The sequence below is a fragment of the Dermacentor silvarum genome, chromosome 10 (assembly GCF_013339745.2).
Source record: "Dermacentor silvarum isolate Dsil-2018 chromosome 10, BIME_Dsil_1.4, whole genome shotgun sequence".
In the NCBI taxonomy this organism is placed as follows: domain Eukaryota; kingdom Metazoa; phylum Arthropoda; class Arachnida; order Ixodida; family Ixodidae; genus Dermacentor; species Dermacentor silvarum.
In genome coordinates, this window is record NC_051163.1 from 56649658 (window position 1) to 56671217 (window position 21560).

The window sequence follows — 21560 nt, forward strand, 5'->3', positions numbered from 1 at the left end:
CACAAAAGCAGGCGCGGTTTGTGCCGAGTGGGAAACATACAGTTCGCTGTAAAAGCCACTGTAACAAGCATTCCGTGTCTGCGTGCCTGCCTGCGTGTGCATGCTTGTATGTGCGTTGTTTTGGTTGTGTGTGTGAGCGTGCGCGTGCGTGCGTGCGCGCAGTTCACGCTAACTCTCGACAGTCGCAAGTGAAGTGAATCGTCGCGACAGCTTTCATAGCGTGAAAAATGTAGAAAGAGGGGTTAACTGACAGAGAGGCGGAAAACCTGTTTGCAGACACCGTAACTGGCTATAGAGCACAGCCAACACCTGAACATAAATCAGCAGTATGGGGGAAGGTAAGAGAAGGGGCAGGAAGAATGACAGAGGTATGGATTGGAATTACACGAGTGCATGCAGTTGACACCTCAGCTCGCATAACATGTCCATCGAGCGCTTAAACTAGCTCAGTGTGTCGTTTTCACGCGCAATTTTTCCAATATGTATATGGTTGAACTCTATTGTCGCTTGGCACAATACATGTCACAGTGCAGCAGATGTCACCACTGCGATAAAAAAAAAAAGAAAAGAAGAAAAAAAAACTACAAATACTACCTTTTTTACAACGAAGCTTTCCTTAGATACCGTACCGGGTTTGTCTGGCGGTTGTTAACGCATAAAAATCGCGCCAAGCAACGTGCTCGCGAAGGAGTGTTTACGGACAATAAATATGGCGGTGAAAACTCGAGCGGTGGCGATACGATACCACCTGAGATGCCTAAGCAGATCTCCAAAGAAGCAGAAAGCCAAAAGAGAACGTCAGAGCTACGCAGCAAACAACGTCAGACATCAGAATAAAGGCAACAACGTCCGTGCAAACGGCTCGAAAGCTTCGCGTTCTCACGGTTCCAACACAGGCGTCAGACCTGCGCATTTTCTCCCTTTCTTGCTGCGGACGAGAATCGATAAGAATACCTGATTGGCCCTTAAGATTGGCTGTTAGCTTCGGTAAACGTCAAATATTCTTAAGAAGCAGGTATACAGTGGTTGAAGTGAGGCCGTGACGGAGTCTTTCGTTCAATCTACTGTACGCTATGCGTTCTCGGTAAAACAGCACCCGCGAGAGAGATTTGGAGGCATTTCGTGAATGAAATTTACATATTCAAATACCGCGTTCACCGCACGCTTGAAAGTATAGTTTTTACCTGCGGTATACGGATGGGTGCGAGGCACATAAGAATTTTTTTTTCTCAATTTGTTTTCCGGCGAAATTGACTCGTATGGCTGCACAGCTTGGGCTGCTTGTAGTCCAGAAACTGCGGTAACCGCTCTTATGCTTAAAGCTAACACGTGTATGGCGGATACAAGCGTTGGTACAGGCGAACGTTGTGTAGTACACCTCGGTTAATTAGCATGCTGGCGTCGCCGGACGAGTCTAAAAGAGCAAGCTCAGAAGATGGATCACGGTTCGTTTTTCCTCGTATGTCTCTCCTCTCTCTTTGATTTTTCTTTTTCGAATTATTTCCACTCCTATTCGCATCGATAAGCCGCGATACACTCTTTTGCCGCTACCTTCTTTTCGAAATCGGGAAGCGAAAAGCGAGCACACAGAAGTAAAAGTGAAAAAGCTACGCTAGTGTGCTCTGCCTGAGACGTGGCCTCAGAGATCACAATAGGAGGCTGATGTAATCTCGGAGGCTGCAGTTGAGACTTAAATACGGCACTAGTGGAAAGAGACGCAAAGTGATTCAGAGAGAAAGCATGACGAGACAGCCGAACAAACAGAAGAAATTCTTAAAACTTTTTTTTTTTCAAGCTGTGTTCCATCCGTGCTTTCAAACTGGCATCAATCCGTGGAACCAGTGTTGATAACTTAGCGAGAAAGTCGCTAAATTTAGCGAGCTTTAGAATTTTGAACTTCCAGCGACATTTCGTCGCTGATCGTTTTAGTGAAGTAAATAGCCGATAAATTCGCCGGGTGAAAGCTCTCGATAGATTTTTGGCGTTCAGTGTCTTGCCCCTCATTTCATCCCCAAAGGATGTGCCTCCATCTGCCGCTACTTCTAAAGACGGTACGTACGTACGTATAGCATGTTAATGAGTCATTGAGTGTATCAAAACTGGTTTTCTAAGCAACGCACAATCTTGAGATCTGATACCATTTTTAGAATTTTTTAGGGGCGAAGCTCCTTAAAGCGGCACCCGTTCGTCCCTCGTCGTAGTCGTAGTGCGTAACCAGTCTTACGCTTTGACCTGCAAGGTGGTGCCGGTGGGAGATTTCTCCTGTGCGTTGTTGAACAATAAAAAATTCGCAGCGTGCGCGTTAACTAAAAGCCGAATTCTTCTGTCTCTCATTCGCCATTAGCAGCCATTGGCATGTTCCAGTAGGAAACGTTAGTAGAAGTAGAAGTGTAAGTGTTAGCTAAAAGCCGACTTCTGCTGTCTCTCATTCCCAGTAGCAGCCATTGTTTACCTCCAAGGTAGTGCCTGGTGAGATTTTATGAATTGCTCAATAGATGGCGTTGTGTGTCCGTATATGTATGTATACATATATATACATATATATGTATACGTATAGTATAACCGGAAGCCGACTTCCGCTTCCGTTTCCACTTCCGGTTCCGCTTCCGTTTCCACTTCCGGTTCCGCTTCTGGTTCCGCTTCCGGTTCCGGAAGCCAGCTTCCGGCTTCCGGAGAACGCTTCCGGCGTTTTATGAAAAAAAAATTCCGAAAGTTGTGTCCGTAGCGCGAAATCAAACCAGGGACCCCTCGCTTCCGAACGCGCGGCGCTAACCACTACGCCACGAAGCGCACATAGACACACGCACCACGATGGCAATAAATACCCAACATTAACGAAAGGCCGCGTTTCTAGCGCGTTTCTAACGCGTTTGTGCTAGCGCGTTACGGCCCGTGTAAGAAGCTGGTGTAAGACGCTGTGGCCTCTCCGCCTTACCTTCAACGCGTTTCGAACGCGCTGCCCAAGGCGGTGGCAAATCAAGTTCAAGTCGAGGAGCGTTTATGAATACGAGGGGTATACTCTCTCAGCAGTCATGTGATGGCGTCGGCAAACGCGGTGCACGTTCCGGCATGTGTAAAAGGCTGCGTAAGACGCTGTGGCCGCTCCCCCTTACTAGAGAGTACTGCACGTTTCTAACGCGTTTGTGCTAGCGTCCCCTTAAGCGGGAGATCCGATGATTCCCTCCGGAGCTTCGCCCACTCATCATCATTCACCCCATGGATATGCTGTGATTTTTACACACTCTCCACCTGTTCTTCTGCGTTCAGTGTTTCTCTTACTGCTGTGGATCTAACCACCTTGATTACCTTGACGAAGGGGCACTTCAAGCACTATTCAGTTAGACGAATACTCGTTTGACACATTGAAATATAAGGAAGTGCCCCTTCATTTCCTAGCTACCATATGTACTGTTACTCGTGTAGATTGAAATGTAAATTATCAATAGAACAACGGGGAACTGCAGGTTAAATGTTGTGACAGCTGGAAGGCCTTATATCGTCAGACTTCCTGAAACTGTGACATACCTCTCAGCTTTCGAAAAACGCTTTTAAGAGGTGGTGTTTGTTGTTTTTACACATCGATATCGCTACGTTTAAGCAGAAGTTTTATGGTTCGGTTGCCGCGATGCTAGAGAGGAACTAACGGTCACTCCGGCACTACCTCTATCAACACTATGTAGTGAATTTGCGCCAACAATACTTTGGTTCATACTTAGCAGACAACGCCGGGCAGGCTACTTGTCGAGATACTAGTGTAGTTGTTTAATGCGATCGCATTAGGAGTGTCAAAGTGGGGAAAAAATGTATGCTTATGAACTATGGCAAACTGGTCACGTGGTAGACGGTAGAGATGGTATGGGAGAGCTTAGAAGAGCATGTATGGATATATGTGTATGGTGCATATTGTGGGCGTTTATTTTTCTCTTCACACCTCCCGACCCAAGAAATTCACCACCGCAGTAAAAAATTTAAAGCTACAGTTTAATGAAAATTAGCAGGACGCCTACGAACGATTGAAATTAAAAATAGACAAAATTTCTAGCAAGTAATTGTCACCATCACTTAGCGACTTTTCTCGCTACAACGGAATTTTGTGGCCATGAACTGGTCACTTCGTCATAAAATAAAATTAACAACGCTGCGTCGAACGCCGGAATTAGAAAAGAACAACAAGAAAGAAAAAAAAGAAAGAAAGAAAAGCCTTTCCGTACTACTGGCGCGAGGAAATTAACTCTGCCGCGAAACGCCGTCTTTACTGCGTGGCATATTACGTGTCCCCGTCTCGAATCGATACAACGGGCATTCTTTTTTTTTTTTTCTTCTTCTCCCTGGGAACATTGCACGACAGGCTGGCGGTACATAAACTTCAGCCTATTACCGGCTGACCACCGGCTGTGTTACACGTTGCGCAAGCACATCGGCTCCCCGCGTAGAAGACGCGAGCGAAGGCCGTTCGTTGTTCGATGGCAGCGGAGGAGGAGGGCGGTGCGAAGGAGATCATATAGTTTCACTTTTTTTTTTCTCGCCCGCGTTAGCCGTATTCCCTCACCCATCTCTCTCTGTCTCTCTCTCTCTCTCCGTCCGGCACCCCGCGAACGTCCATTTGGGTTCTCGCTTTATTTGAACGCCGCCGCGTTTCGCCTTGAAACAGAGAGGGAAATCTATAGCAGGCCGTGTCTCCAGTGCGTCGTGCGGCAATTAGCCGAGGCGTGCCGCCGCCGCCGCCGTATTACTGGGATCGCCGTTGTATATACCGCGGCGCTACTACTGCGCCCGTGGGAGACGAGGAATAAGTGTGCAGCGAGAGTTTTAGGCACAACCATGCACACCGCCCCGCGTGTGCTGCCCGTTTCCCTTTTCCGATGTTTCCTCCTCTCCCTCTCTTCTTCCCTGCTAAACCTGTGCGAAAGCAGAACGCACAGTCTGAAACTGGATATCGAATCGATTTTTCTTGCGCGTTGCTGTCTTTCTTTCTTTCTTTCTTTCTTTCTTTCTTTCTTTCTTTCTTTCTTACCCTCTTCGATTCTCCCCGCTGATTGACCCAGAATGGCGTCCTTGAATCGCGCTGTGCGATAAGAGTCGCCTGTCGATGCAGAAAAACAGCCCCGGCTCCGGTTCCTTAGCGCTGCTGCAGCGGCTGCCGGAGCCGACTGTTGACGACGACGACGACAACAAAACCTGGAAGGGGGGCTTCGCCGCATGCCACGCCTCCGGGAGAACGATTTATTTTGCTGCTACTTCTTCTTCTTCTTTTCCTCTTTTGTGGCGTCAAGTAGGCACTGCCTCTTGTGACGCGGTGCATTGCTCCGAAAGGTATAGATCTCGGGCCAGCTAAACGCCGCTAGACGCGTTATCAAATCAAATCAAATCATATCAAAATGTTTGTTCCCATTCGTTGTTTGGAGATAGAGGAGCTGCAGGAAAAGCAAGAAAGCTGACCCAGATAGCTTGACGAAGCGACAGCCTCCCCCTTTTTTTTTTTTTCTTCCGCAGTAGGAGAAGCTAAAGCAAATGGTCTCGGAGACTTCTTACACTGCTGAGTGTTATGACTTATGGATGGCAGTACAAACGGTTATAAGCACCAAACACGAAAAATCAGTAATTTATACAGACTCTTTAAGTGGACTTAAAGCTTTGAACATTCAATCACAATACGAACCCATCATTGGCAATATCCTAAACACACTAACACATCTAAGTGAAGGCCAGACTATTCGTTTCTGCTGGGTGCCAAGCCGTGCTGGGATCCCAGGAAATGAAAAGGCGGATGAATGTGCAGCAACGCCAAAATATATGAATACTTCAAAAGTTAATATACCTGCTAGGGACGGGATCCAAGCAGTTCGCAAGGCACTCCTTTCTAACTGGCAACGCGAGTGGAAATTGAAAGATAACAACAAACTTCAACTTATTAAACCTGTCCTTGGAGAGTGGAAGACATGCTATCATCAAGGACATTTCATCGAAATAATACTTTGTCGACTTCGGATAGGCCACACGCACATGACACATAATTACCTTTTGACAGAGGAGGAACAACCAACATGTGATAAATGCCATAAGTAATACACATTTTAATAACATGTCCGCATCTCGAAATGCTTAGGAAAAAAATACTTCCGAGTATTGTATAAGTCAAGCACTCCACTTCACCCGATGTTGCTGTTAGGAGATGATGCACTGGTATCTCTGACTTACGTGATAACTTTCCTTGACGAAACAGGGTTTTTAAGTAAGCTCTAATTACTACAGTGTATGCTCCATTTACGAAGGAAATTTTATCACCCTGTGTCTGGCGCAGCATAGCCGTAGCCGCTTTTGCGCCAATAAATCCAATTTAACTAACTAACTAACTTCTTACAAATGAACTCGTGTAAGACGAATTAGAAATGAAATATTACGCGCTTAATAAACGTGGGAAGAAGAATGTGTGACGGAACACGTAATGGGGGTTAACGTGTATCTCGTCCTATTCTTTCTATCAGCATCCGTTCATCGCATAATACGTCTCATTATACTAAACCAACTCGCTCGACTATCAGTGCCGACTGGCTAACCAGTTTCGAGGCGGGAAAAAGCAAGAATTCGCAATCCTCATTTTCGTACCTAATAATATAAGGCGTCCACGTGCGGTCTGCAATATACTGCGACAACCGAGACGCATGAATGAAATTAAATATAATCTAAAGATCGAATGTGGTATTTCAGTGATTACTGTCTGCACGTTCCATTTATTCAGACCCAGACATTTTTCAGGAATGAGTTCCTGCTATTGAGTTGTTTGATATATCCGTAGGCCATTACAGTTAGTGACAAAGTGCAATTAACTATCACACCGACATTAGGTAAGTGAGTCTGTTCGTTATTCTGGTCAATGTACATGTTATCAATGTCAGATATTGTCAAGTTTCGCCAGGCTCAAATTTAAGATAAGCTAAAGATCAAATCTGGCACGCTGTAGTTTTTCAGTCAGAAAAAAAAAAACATTTCAGGAATGATTTATTGGTATTGAACTATTTGATACAAGTCGAGAGCCTCTGGAACGAACCCCTTCTACAACGAAATGACCCATATAACGAAGGAATAATTCTGTCCCGGTTCAATTATGAGATATGAGGTGCGCGGCCATTTCAACGAAGTGACCTGTATAACGAATGATTCCGGAGGCTCCAAGCACTTCGTTTTAAAGGCGTTCGACTGTATGCTTAGGCAATGACATGTAGAGAGTATCAACAATTAACCATCACGCCAAACTGTAGATAAAAATCGAAAGTAAAGATACTCTATATTCTTCTTGTTCATCATAAGCCTTATTAACGTTCCCCGATAACGTTGTGGCTTCGAGAAGCTGATCGCATAATCCTGGGGCTCTTACCATCCTTAGAGCAAGCGACGAAATTGATGAGCGTGCCTGTCAAACTGTTGCGCGACGTGTCGGTAGATAATGAATATCCCGCGCACTTGTGTCTGAGGAGCGCTAACACTTCACTGCGAAACGCAATGACGCTCATCTCGAGAGTCCTCTGCGCACACTTAGCGCGCGACGGTAACGGCAGCAGAAAGTGAAATTGAGCCCGAAAATTACGTTAGAACGATCGCCAAATCAGCAGTTGGCCTCGCATTATCGCCATACTGATTACCTTTCACGGCACGCACTCAGTCGCCAATATCTTACATTTAATCAAAAAGGGGTTTTTCAGGTTCGTTCACTGCTGGAGTTTCAAAGCTGCAACGTTCTCTCTCTCTCTCTCTCTCTTTTTTTTTTTTTCTTTCGCTGACACGATCGCTCGTGTCCACTTTCAGTTTTCAGCTCGCAGAGCAATTACAAACAGTACGAACAGCACCGACCACGGCGATTCCATTGTCAGCTTCTGGAATCTTCAAAGTTTGATCCCCCAGCAGCCTCGTCATCCTTTATTAACTCATTATGCAGTGGTGCTGTGACCATTAAAAAAAGAAAAGAAAATGGAGCTCTTATTCTCAGCGGAGCTCGTTTCTGCGGTCTAACAAAACGCGTGCGCACTACGAAGGCCGAAAAATACTCCACCTATTATGTCAGTCAAACCTAGGTGATTGAGCTGCTGCACGGAACTAGGCGGTACAGCGTATCACACCCACTGCGCCAGCACAAACACGAGCAGACAACTCGCGCACGGCCACTTGCAGTTCCCGTGCCTTGCGATGTGATCCTGCGGGCCACGAGGACAGTTAAAGCTATGCTTGAAGCGCGTCGTGTCAGCGTGATCCGACGATGCGGGCTTGTGCGGGCACGTGACAGGAGCACCTCTTAGATAGATAGATAACCGGGCAAATGGCCGCCGCCGCCGTGGAGGCAGTCTCCGGATAAGGAAGAAATTGTCAATTATGGACGCACGCTTGGTCTGCCTACGCGGGAGCACCGATTCCGAGAGGGAATGGAGGGAAGGGAACGTTGAGGGAAAGGGTAAGGGGGAGGAGTAGGAGGGGGTGTTGCTGCTTGGTGCAGGCGGAAGGGGAGGGAAAGTACATAGATTATCGTTTGTTCTCTCGCGCCAGTGAAAGCGAGAGGATGTCGTGCCGCTCGACGGAACCGTGATGACCGGACCGCGGCAAAGGCACCCGTACGGCGAGTGATTTGTGGCCACTCTGCCGAGAAGTGCGCTGTGGCTCCGAATTTGGAGCAACTGGGAGAAAGCTCGCCTTCGTCTTTTAGACTGTCGCAATCAATCGGCGGGAAAAAAACATGCGAGGGCTGTGTCGGAAGAGATTATTCGGAATGTGTACAAAGATATTGAGTGGTAGCGCTTAAATGATACGGGGTTGTTGCGTCGTCTAGCGGACGAAGCTAGCGTGATCGAATTGCTCCATGCTCAAGCGGATTATCGGAGACGGAGGCACGCGGTAGCACGCTTCAGAGTTATGTAAGGCCTCGCCCACTCGGAACCGTGGGAGAGTAGAATTTTGAAAGCAGCCGCGAAGGCCGGCCGTCGATGATCCGGGTGCCTTTTGAGGTTTGTTTTGATTGCCCAAAGACACTTTCTGGGTCATGTCCCTTTCATTCCGTAGATTCCGATATGTCGACGTGCTGATATCAGGCGTGCCTTCTTTTTTTATGTATTTTTAATTTTTACGTGCACTGTATTTTTCCTTGTTTCTTTCAGCGGCTTTCACCGAAAGATGTTCGGGGTCATGTTACTTTCATTCTGTGGATCCCGGTATGTGTGACGTCGACGTGGTGGTATCGGTGTCGCCTGTTGCCTAGATATTTGTTTTTCTATTTTTTTCTTTCTTTCAGTGACATTCACTGAAAATCGAGCACCGATGGAACTTTCCTTTCATGTCGTTTGGCCGCATCGATGAACTGTTTTTGAAGCGTTTTCCTTCCTTCATTTTATTTTTTTTCCTGGGATGCCACAATTACGACACGGTGGCCTCGATGCACTCAGTACAGCGCAAGCTGCTTCGCACAGATTTGCGAAAGTGCATTCCGGTGTTACGAACGTCCACCCGGCACTTTGCCAAACGTGAGAAAGAGGCCTGGAAGAAGCTCAGATACATCCCCTACTTCTAGGCGCTGTACATCAGGTATGGACTTCGCGCCGGCACGCGCTATTTCGCAAGTTGACTTAAAAACAGATTTGAATTCCTGGCTACTGCATGCAGCTGCTGCCGTGTAGGGGTTGTACTGGAATACGGTTAACTCGGGGATCGGGTTGGATAAGTTCACGACACTTGCTTCCTCCTGCATTCCATTCTACTTCCAAATTGGGCCAAGGCTTTATATGCGATTGAATATATTGAGAAAAAAAAAAGGTTTGCTAAACCTACTAAAAGATTAAGAAAGTGAAAAAGTAAAGAAACGAATATCGCACGACGTAATGTCAAACCTAAGCGCTGGGTAGGAAAACAGAGTTAGTGAAGTTAGCAAAGTTGACCAACACTTGCACGCTGTCAGTACCGTTACTATGTCATACGTGACAAAAAGAGAGAAAGAAAAATTCTGCAAAACAGAATGCCCTCCTAGCAATGCTTGGATAAGGCCACGGCTGAAGAATAGTCCCTAAGAGGAGCCAATGATTCACCAGCTTTCTGAGCTTGATAAGCGATTCTCACCTCTGCGGAGCGTAGAACAGACAAGCCAGCAGTCATGCGAGACGCTCTTATCTGGTGCCGCTAGCTCACAATTAGGATACAGAGCACATAATTTTACTTATATGACGCGCTTGGTGAAACTAGCACCTATAACTGAAGTAGGTGAAACAAGTTTTCCATGCCATCAGGATAAATTATTAGTAAGTCTGGGTTTTAAGCTCATGGGTCTACTGCAGAGAGAATTATAGTCTGTCCTGCTTTCATCATCGAAACATGTTGCCGAAGATAAATGACGTGGAAAGTTTCTTCAAAATGTTCTTTATGTCTTGAATGCACAAGTTCCCGTGTTCATTGGATCGTTTTATTTCCTGTCGCATGCCTGTCATTTTCCAATGAGCCGGTGAGGCTGGGTACAACATGACCACAATAGTCTGCACTGTGTACTGATTTTCACGCGTATGCAACAATAATGTCACTCCATTATTTATTCGCCTCGATTTGCATAAATGTTCCAACGCTCAGTTCGAGTCTGAGCACCATACCCATTTCTGGGCGCGCCCCTTGCGCCAACCCTTGCAGAAATCATAATAAAGTTTATGTTGCGTTTCTATTGACATTGTGTTGCCTTCAACAGAAAGTCTGCTGAGACTATATTGATTGGTGTGCATTATTTTTGCAAGCGAATGACCATCACTGCTTCCCAGTTTAGCACATAGCTCTGCTGTCGTTGATGACGTCGAACGAAAAAGCAATTTTAGGCGTTGTTCATTTCAAAATGGAACGACAATGCAGAACGCTACGCTTTCCCCAACGGTAGGTTCATCTGTGAATACCTAATTCCTTAATTATTCCAATTTTCGCGGTTTTAAGTGCAAACACCATTATATGATTACGAAGGGCGCCGTAGTGGGTGACTCTGGGTTAATTTTTAACCAACTGATGTTCTTTACCGTGCAGCTAAACGCTCTTGTACTGTGCTCTTGTACTGTGCAGTACAAGAGCGTTTTTGCATTTCGCCCCGGCCCGGGTCAAACTGACGACCTCGAGTTCAGCAACGTAACGGTATAGCCACTGGGCTATACCGCTGAGGGCCACATCATTCCTGTCGGCATGCGTGATGTCCTGCCAGCAAGACCACCCTGAAACTCTTGTCAGATATGCACATCAGTAAGCTATCGGTAAAGGTCGAAACATCGTGTTTCAGTGCCTGTATTACCGAGTCACTGCGGTATCTCCGGCAATAGCGGCGTTTACATGATGGTGACAAGCGGCGCGTCGCGTCAAATTTCTACCGCGTCACATTGACGCGAACGGCTGTAAAGTGCTAGGAAGGCGAATCGCATTGATGCGACCGACGAGGAAGGTTTGAGACGGGGCAATGTCGTCACGCGCGGTGCAGGTAAGCGCTGGCGTATCGCGTTGAGTGATAGAGAGACAGCTGTCGCCGTGTGCTCTCCTATAGGCGCCGCATATAAACGCTTTCGCATAGTAAAATGCCGCCATGCGCTAAAAGATGCGACAAGCTACTGTTTCATTCATGTAAACGTTGCTAACGACTGTGCCGAAAAAGCTGGCCCTGCTACCCACAGAAGAGCCCACTACGTTTTAACTGCTTCGTTCAAAACAGACGCAACGTGACACTGGAGCAAGCAAGCCCGTCATGTGACCTTGCTGCGATGGCGTCCGCCTGCATGATGTTGCCGTTTTATCACTTGTACTCGTTCGACCCATCGACGCAACCAAACCTGTTACCTAGTCTTCAGCGATAAGAAGCAACTGTGCTCCGTCGCTCGCGCCTGAGGGCGTTGCTTTTACGACCGGTTACTCATCCTCGAGTGGAGTGGCCGACAGCGCTGAGTGCAACGCCGGTCGTGGCCCGAAGAAACAATAGAGCGCTTCCTATGTGTGACTGCGCTTCCTTTGAAGACCAACGACCTGCGCTCCTCACCCACACTTGTCATCTAGATCGAAGACCTCTCGCTGAGGGCAAGTTACCGCAACAGAGGTAAGCCACAAGAGCGCTGGTGCGGTTTTTTCGATGAAGACAATCGATCTGAGTGACCGCCGTGTCAGGCAATGATAAATGTTCCAGTTCGTCCGCAGCGCTGGTACACCTGAACACCGTGCTGTATACCAGTCTTTATCTTTTCTTCGTATTTTCCCCTCCCACAGTGTAGGGTAGCAAACCTGGCTGTCATCTATTTATCAGTGACCTTATCATCTTTGAAGATCTAAGTTTTATTCAGTTTGCATGGTCGTATCAGTGGCGTTGTTTTGGGCAGATATATATGATGTGAGCATATCGTCATATTATTTCCCGCCCTGACTGCCGCCGTCAGCGGGTTGGTCCCGTCACGAGCAGCAAATCTGACGTCAGTACAATAACCACGCGCCAGGAATAACAAGGCCACCGTGACGAAGACACCTTTAGGGCAAGCGCAACCAGCTAGCAATCACGCTAGGAGCAAGCGATCGGTTCTCTTTTTGGATTGTTGTGAGATTGCACCCCTCCTGGAACGCACGACCACTTACGGCTAGTACGTTCTCTCGATCCAGCCAAAATGGGATTCTCAAAGCGTCGACTAACGAGCCGTAGTCAAGCCAACGCGCACCGACCACACCGTCCTACTTGTCACGCATGCGGTGTTGAACGCTCGCGCAAATTTACAAACAAGCTTGGAGAATAGTTCCCCTTCACATAAACAAAACTTGGATCTCAGGCGGCGGCATTCTAGCGAAACATGCCCAATAGTTTCTGACCCATTTCCGTGCGCGCCACACGCACGAACCCTCCTCGTCAGACAGCTCTACGCGATGACACGTGACTCGAGGCGTCGCGCGTCGTGGTGTGTAGCAGTAGTTCTTTCCCATCAGACGTTTTTTTTTTTTCCACCGGAAGGAAGCGCTCACGGAACTCGCTTGGGTGGAGCGTGCGGTGAACGCCTCGCTGGTAAAGCCCTTGAAAAAACGCCTGCCGTGACGCAGGGTAAAATGAAGGAAGTAAAGAAAGAAAAGAGAAATGTAGAAATGTCGAGAAAAGAGGACGCAAGCGCCGTCAGCCGTGTCTTATGTCACAGTTCTGCACGCCTGTCCCTGCCTCTCGCTCGCTCTCTCTCCTTTCTCAGTCACTCTCGGGTTCACTCTGGGGTCGTCGCTGCTATTGTCACCGGCGTTCTTTTTTTTTTTTTCTTTGTCGTCACTGCCGCGTCCTCTGTCGTGGTGTCGCGCGACCAGGAGTAACTTCCGCGTGACCCGGAGGAAGTAACGGAGAAGGGTCTTCTTCGCTGACCCGTCTTCGAAGGCGAGAGTGGCTCAGGATGGGAGACAGTGAGCGCGTTCAAAGGAAGAGGCAGGAAGTTTAATCCTCGTGTTAGGGGCATTAGGCGTTATGTGACCTCCCTGCCATCTTCACGCCCTCGTATCATCTTTCCGTAGGCTTTTATGCCAACCGCTGTTTAGCGTCTGAAAGCCCTAAACGCCATTACACATTAAACAAAGTTAGAAAAAAAAAAGCTCCCTTAGTTTCATTTCTCGTCGTAAAGCCACATTAGTACAAAAAAAAAAAAAAAATAGTCATGAGCCATTCCACTCTGTGAAGGTGGATCACCAGCGAAGCTGTTTAGCGCGCGACCCAGAGGTGACACAGAATTTTGAACAAAGGTACGAAGATATTTATTGTTCTGATCGGTGGTCATGGCGCCGATAAGTACGCACACACCATTCGCGTGTCACCGCGGCTATTAAATCTGTCTGTCACGTTAGACAATGAGTGGATCACACCCCTTTCAGCAATGGCTTATACCCCCGTAAACGCAGCCTCCCCATTACGACGGCAGAAGAAAAGTTAAGTTCTACACTGGAATCTTGAGTGACAACGGAACCAGCTGTGGAAGAAGACGACGACGCTCGAGCCATTGCTGATGATCATAGTTTTTCCGCGTGGACGCCATGGCCTAGCCATAGGCAGCTTGGCTGTAACAGCCCAATAATAGGTTCTTGAGTAAAGATTAATTAGCATATGATGCGGAACAATGCTAATTATGCATTAGTAATTTATTCGCCGAACAACTCGCAACTGAAACCTCGCTTCCATGGTTTTAAGAACGTTTCTGTAAACTTTGCGTAAAGCTTATCGCTCTTCAATATGGATCTTGAAGTAGGGTTAGGCTGTATGCTACTTGACTCGGGAAGGTATACTATTAATGAGTTCGTTCAGTAGCTGCTAAGTATACGGGAATATTGGTCACTGAAGGGTGGAAATGGTGGCCAGCGCACGCTGCATTCTCGATTGATTACTTTCGAAGGAACACTCACTTCCGCTTGATGCAACGTTCACCACGACGAATCACTAAATTGGCAGGCGCCCTTTCGACGCATTCGACAACATTATGAAACATGCCACGAGAAAGTAACATTAATGACAGGCGTATCGGTCCGTTCGCCGCATCCTTCAGCGCTGGTTTAGCCGATCAACGCGTGCCGAAAATTCATTCTTCGGATCAGTATAAATCTCAGCATCGTGTTAGGGTGTACCTAGTAATAAGGCTCCAGGGCTGTAAACCGTCGCCTAGGCTATTCCGTGCCTTTACAAAATGTCAACAATGCACAAAATTGCGTAGGTTTAGCCTTATCTTATCCGTTGTCCCAATTCGTGCTACGTCCTGTCTCTTTACGTTTACTGCGGCTGCGCACACTGAATAATAATTGAAAGTCGTCTACACGATAGAACTGTGGCTGTAGGTGACGGCGAGGGTGACGAGTGTGTATATTGGCGCTCGCAAAAGAGAGCTACAAGCCAAGTCAACAAATTTGAGAAGTGCAATGGGTGAAATTATCTGTCATACAATGACAAAGTGAGTGCGGTGGAATAAACGCGTCGTTTCCTTCCCAGGCACAGCGGCCTCAATTTTCGAACTCTTGTTTACAAGCTGTGAGACATCTTTCGATAACGAAACAACCAGTGCTAACATCACAACGCAGGTGGCCCTGCCCGGATGACGAGCCAGTGAACCTCGAAGGCGATCTTCTCACGCAGCTTCAACAAAATTCTGCTGAATAAAGCGTACTCGACCTTACTATCGGGGTCCCGTGTGCACAACCACGCAGTATACCTAATTCAAGACAAGGCCCAGCGCGGCACTGAATAAACTTCCGCCACTAGAAGAGGGATCGACGCCGTTAATGAAGCTGTAGCCGCACAAGGTGCCTGCTCCAGTGATCTGGAGGCCATCGGCTTCTATTCCAAACGGCGCGGCAGCGTAACGAATACGTACGGCTGAGAATTTTCGGAAACGCCCATGCGGAGATAGATTTGTATGCACGTTACGGAACGCCGAGCTCAGCGTGCATGTTAATCCGGATTCCCCTTCGCAACCTCCGCTACTCTTCTTGCTCTTGCTACTTCCGCCACACATGAGCCTGACCTACACACCTTTAAACAGCCGCTCGGCATGGCCTAGCTATACAAGAGCGGGGGACACGAGATATATGTATGCATATGTGTGGAGAACGGCTCCGCTTCATTTAATCGCTTGGCCACGTCCCAGTTGCTTAAGTACATCCACCGTTGCACCTACATGTATATACATTGTGACGAGCATGAGGCTCCGTAGAACCGGGGTCTCGAGAACGCGGGAACGCGAGAGCAGGATACATCTTCGCCAGTCGTGATCTATAATCCACATACACTTCAATCTCGCGCGGTCTTCCGCAAAGCGTCGAACGCCCGCGGTCAGCCGCGAACGGGCTATCATGACTGACCTGTACTGTATACGTCGGCCAATCGCTCGCTGCAGTGACCTCTTGCGGAGAAGGAATGAAGCGGTGGAGAGAGGTTAAGCGGTCTCGGAGTAGCCGAGGTGAGCGGCTCCGCGTAGTCGTCGAGACTTGCGCATCATCCGCAACGTGTAATAATCTTCTCTCTTCTTTTCCAACTCACGCGCGCCCGCTCGCAACCGTATATATAGGGCTAGCGATGGACTTCCTCGATCGGTGGGTGTCTTACATAGACAATGAGCCGCGCGCGCTACGGTTCGCCTCCATATATACCTTCGGTGTCGCTCCAGAGCAGCTCGGTGCGACAGGGATGTCCGTATATTGCTCGCGTGCGTACGCACGCGAGAGAAAGACCTGCGGAATCTCGTCGGTTGCGTCAATGTTGGCCAACGCGAGGGACTCCTTCCCGGAGTCGGCGATGTGGTTGGGCAGGCACCGCATTGCTCACCTCTGCGATCCGCTCGAGAGAGAGCGTCTGGACCGATAATTGCCGTCGGGAAAACGTGACGCGCGCATGACACCAGAAGGGGTCGTGCCCCCCCCCCCCCCCCCCCCTCGCCTCGGAAGGTATATAGTATGCGTATACATATGGTGTTGCGGGCGCCAAAACAACCTTGTGACGTAGCGATCGTTGCGTTTTTGTTTCTTCTCTTTCGCGGCTTCGATTCGTTCTCTCTCGCCGATATGCGACGGCGGCTTGAAGAGTCGTCTCCTGCCCGCGAGCGTATGTTCCAATGTAGTGCGTGAGTCAGTGCGAACTAATGAATCACGCCGAGACTCTTAGCCTTACGGGTGGCGGAGTGATTAGGCGCAGTCTCTCGGGGCAACGATAACAAACAGCGCAGTGTCGGCGCTACGAGGTGGTGCCAGCCACGAGGAGGAATCGATTGCGGTCTTGGCGTCGCGAATTGGCCTTTGGTAGACCAAGATGAAACGGGATGATAGCTGCTTGTTGCACGAGAACAAAACAACTGTGAAAGCGTGTAAGCTTCGTGCAATACGGAGTCCGTAAGACGTATTTCGGCGTTCTCCAGAAGCACGGATGATTTCGACATTGGAATAAAGAGTAAGGCTGCGCGAATTTTCGAAACTTTCAAATAACAAATCAAATATCGTATTCGAAGACCGACGTCTTCGAATCAAATAATATATCCACTGCAAATGCGAGTATTTTTGGAATAGTTCTAAAATATTTCAGAATCGTCAACTGTGCTCAGTCACACGCAGAATTTGAGCAGCAGTATCATAAATTTCATATCCGTGGTCGTAGTAAGCATAAAACACGAGAAGCTACGTAGTGCAGCAGGCTCGCGGCTAAGGGAGCCAGACCTGACCGGCTAAACCGCAATCATACGCACTCCCCGAATAGGGACTTTCAATAAGCAAGGCTTCATAACTTGCAATGTGATTACAGAAACTTGCTAAAGTTATTAATACTATGATGTGAACATTCCCTATAAAAAATCTCCTATGACACATATGACACATGATCTCCTATAATCTCGTATGGTATTGTACGATCTCGTATGATCATATGAGAACACATATGACATATATCCTCGTTTGAGCATATTAGAAGGTATGTGACACATGTCACATATCCAGCAATCTCGTATGATCATATGAGAACATATGCGACTCATATGTGTCTTCATATGATCATACGATATTATCAGATGTGTCATATGATATGTTTTACTAGGGTGTTTAAAGGTAACAGTGAAAGCAGCTGTTCATTATTCGAAAACTATATGAGCTGTGCTCAATATTCTGTTCGATTCGCTTCTGGAACTATTCTATTCGTATTTTATTGGGTCTCAAACATCGCTATTCTCACACCTCTGACAAATATAGTCAAATAAAGTGCGAAATACATATAAGTCCTAACTTCGGCATCGACGAGAGAACAGGAGTAGCTGGCATCGATGAAGATGCCAGCACTTCCACAACGAACACAAAGAAAAAAAATGTCTTGTGCTAAGTGAAGCTTCTACCGATGTTGTAGAATGTTTCGTTCCTTTGTTTACCGACAACACGAACTAACTAGCCCGACAATGCGTGTCGTCGAAGGTACCACAAGCGCGTACAGCCGTTTAATATTTCATGTAGTTAATTCATAACAATAATCAGATCGTGAGCGTCTTTATCGCCATCACTCTTCCACCTCCTGCTGTTGTGATCTTTGCAGTGGCGTAGCCAGGAATGTTTTTGGGGAGGGAACACTTTTGAGCAGGTGATGGGGGCGGGGCAGACGGGTGTTGTCGATCGTCGTTTCATGCCAGGTATCCGTAAGCACAGATATTTGAGGAGGTTGAGTGGGGTGGTTGCGCGTTCCCGGTGTGCCTCCCACACCATGGCGCGACGTCTCTGGCACTTTATACTTCTTACTTCCTATCAGAGAAGCCTATCAGAGAAGCGGCAGTAAAGAGAATCGTATAGATCTAAACGTCAAGCCCAAATTGGCTCCATGCAGCTATTAACGATAGTATCTAGTGCAGACCACATCGTCAACTCACTTTCCTTGGTAATTTATTGCTGTTTATTCTTTAATGTAGAAACAGCCTAAGCGCTTGCTGCCATTTTTATCTCGCGTAATTACTGCTTCATTTTCACCGCGGAACTGTCCAGCGCAACGGCTCCCTGCGCGGCGTGACTCGGTCATTCGCTCTCGCTTTTCCTCTCCGACACTTTCCACTTATCCCACCCATTCACCAGCCCACTCGCCCACGACGTCTGCCGTGCCCCAACTTTTGTATCTATCTCTCTTAGAGACCATATCAGCTGGCCAAGTCATCAAGCTACAGCAAAGAAAGCCTCGATGAAATGTCATTCAGTCATCGCGATCAATCAGGAAGCCAGCGCACACAACGAAGGAACTCGGTGAGTGAAATGGCATCGCAGCCGTCAAGCACTGCAAAGTAATCCAGTCGTCATCGTCAGTCAAAGCTATATAGCTCGTGATGAGAGATACGCAGCTGCTCCCGTGTCCGCTCCAGCGGTGAGTCTGTACAAGCGAGCTGACAGCATCCATCTTTCGTGAGCGACAGCTGACCAGCAACTACATGCGTCCGCTTTGGCCACATGATTCAATTGAACTCTTCTGCGCTAGACGGTAGCCACGAGTCGTTCGCTGTCCATCACGTAATGATGAGCTTTGACGCAGCAACGAATCATCAGACAGCGGTTCAACCAGAGGTAACATCTCATCTTTCGGGTCACGAACTCTGAGCTCAATCACGAAGAACTCGTACCTGTTATACCATATCAACAATACCCTCGGTTATGAACTCCGTGCTTACGCCGGGCGCGCAGCTTCTGGGCCGCTTGCCACCCGTCGGCTAAAGCGCCAGCCTTCGAGCCTCTTCGTATGCATTTATCTGCAGCGTCGACTGCTGCACCGCTTTCGGTTGTTGCAAGACAAAGGAAGTACTGACAGGTCACTTTGCAAGTATAGCTGCTTCTTACACGTGTAACTTCACTGTCGAGGGTCATCGTACCCGGCGATGGAACATGTTCACTCTAATTGGCCACAAGACAGAGCAAGACGTACAGCATAGTGCAGTCTACGAGTACTCTTCGAAAGTGAGGCCAAATATGGAACGAGCATTTTACTGCCGCATAAACGAGTTTCCCAACGCAGCCTTTGTGTTCTGATTGCTCGTTCTGAGCGTTCTACCGGGCTCGCACAGCATACCTCCAGTCGAAACGAGGTGCTATGCCTACACTATAACTGATTCGTCGGACCACTCGTATAGTGCGTCTCAGAGTGCGTTTGATGACGGCCACGATCAAGGAAGAGGCGAGCGAGCCTCTGTCCGGCGTAGGTCAACTGTGCAGCCCTTCGCGGGCGTGAAAGTGAAAACAAAAAAAAAACAAGAAGCGTACAAAGCAAAGCTCATAACGGCATGACGGCGGCGGCCCCCATCGGGTCAACCCCTCGCAAAGGCCACTGCGCACCAGCGCCCAGCCGCGCGTTCTCGGCCGAGCGGAAGCGGTAGGAGGAAGCGCTGGAAATAGCCGCGGCGGCGCGCTTCCTTCCGCGTGGCGCAGCCGTCGCCGGCGACGCCGTCTCCTCCGAGGTCGCGACGGGGTCACGTTTCAGCCCCCCTCGCACACCTGTCGCCTGTACCTCACCGGCCGGCCCAGAAATCCCCCTCCTCCCCGTCGGCGGCGGTGGTGGCCGGACAGGGTGGAACACGATGACTGCGCGAAACTCTATCACCATTCGGCCGCCGGCCGAGTGAGGGCGAACACGTGGCGCCCTCACTGGCGCCCTCAGGCTGCCAAAAAAGAAGGAGTCGGACAAACTTCGTCGCCTAACGCTCTGCCGCGCTAAGGTGTGTGTGTGGGCAGCATGGTGTAAGCTGGAAGTATCCCACCGCTGCCACCAGTTGCGGCATATCACGAAGTGCGCGGGTCTTGTGTCAGAGGGCAAGACCGACACAATCATCCGTGATTGTGTCGGTGTAACCAACTAGTCCATCAAGCAAGATGGACTAGTTGGTTACAAGTATGACGGATCATGATATTACGGTGCTAATTTAGACGGGACAGTGCGAGATACACAGGTCAAATGCCGAACTTAAACTGTCTATCAGCTGGTACGCATCAACTATGCGTGGTTCTCTTCGTCGTCTTATCAGACGCTATACCAAATTCGCCATGCTATTTAGAATTACGGCTTGTTAAGTAAGACTATAAACAGCCCTGCCCCAAATTAGTCATAAATAAACTACCTGAATAAACAGCATGAATAAACACGTCACTGATCCAACATACTCCATGTGGATCCAGAGGTACTGGTGTGTGGCGTATTGGTGGACGGTCAGTAAATTTCACAAAGCTAGATGCTGTTGCTCTGGAGCATATTCAACAAGCAAATTGCATGTCAATCTTGTACGGGATGTTTCAGTATGAAAGACAGCTCATAAGTCTCAAACAATTATTTCTGTGGCTGTGCGGTTTAAAACATCACCTGCCGACACTACTCCTGAAGCATCTGACCCATTGCGCGATCTCAAGCAATGAAAGAAGACGATTTTGTATGTTATCGGATCATAAGTAGCCCCACGTGTATGTTCGTTACATTCATAACATGCATTGAAAGTGTGCACTCATAGTGTACACAGTGTTCATATAATGCGAATGTCAAAATATATACAGTGTGCATAAGATGTCATTCATGCATATATTTTTTCTGTTATCGTGCTCAAGTTTCGGAGTGGCTAGGTTCTTGCAGGGTCAACATGTGTATATTCACGTTAAATATACGCGTATCGCTCCTGCCTGGGACCGTATTCTTGGTCTATGACATTCGGCGTTACCTTTAACGCGCGTTGATTAGTTGCACGAGCAGAAGTTGACATGACGAAAAGGAATAAGCCACCTCTCAATAGTGTTATTTTCACGTCGGATAGCTCTCAAGCGCATGAAGATCGGCATCCCGCCCATCTTCCCATCGGGGCTTAGCGCAGGGCGTAGTTTAATGTTTCTCCTAAAAGGATCCATCGCATGAAACAGATTGTAAGATCGACAGATCGTAAGAAATCTGGCAGTCGGCCAGAGCGGATAGTGTCTGTCGTGGCAGTGTTGGTGCTGCCCGACGACAGCGGACAAGGATCGAAACGCACGAGAGAGCGATATTTTGTACTTCGCGATTGTCTCTCCTCGTCATCCAGTTTCATCGTCGTATAGCGTGACCATTCTCACGATGG

The 21560-nt window shown here is 48.1% G+C and overlaps 1 protein-coding gene across 2 annotated transcripts in view; it reads right to left on the minus strand.

The window, feature by feature from the left end:
- The window catches only part of LOC119431392 (peroxidase), a 122575-nt gene that overhangs the window by 33675 nt on the left and 67340 nt on the right, over positions 1 to 21560 (minus strand). Inside the window, exon 1 of one of the 2 annotated variants that reach the window (XM_037698882.2) lies at positions 15832 to 16013. The exons of the other annotated variant lie outside the window; for it this stretch is intronic. The gene's annotated coding sequence lies outside the window, so the exon portion shown is untranslated. Of the gene's footprint in view, positions 1 to 15831; positions 16014 to 21560 lie in introns of those variants that run through there. 2 annotated transcript variants of the gene reach the window in all.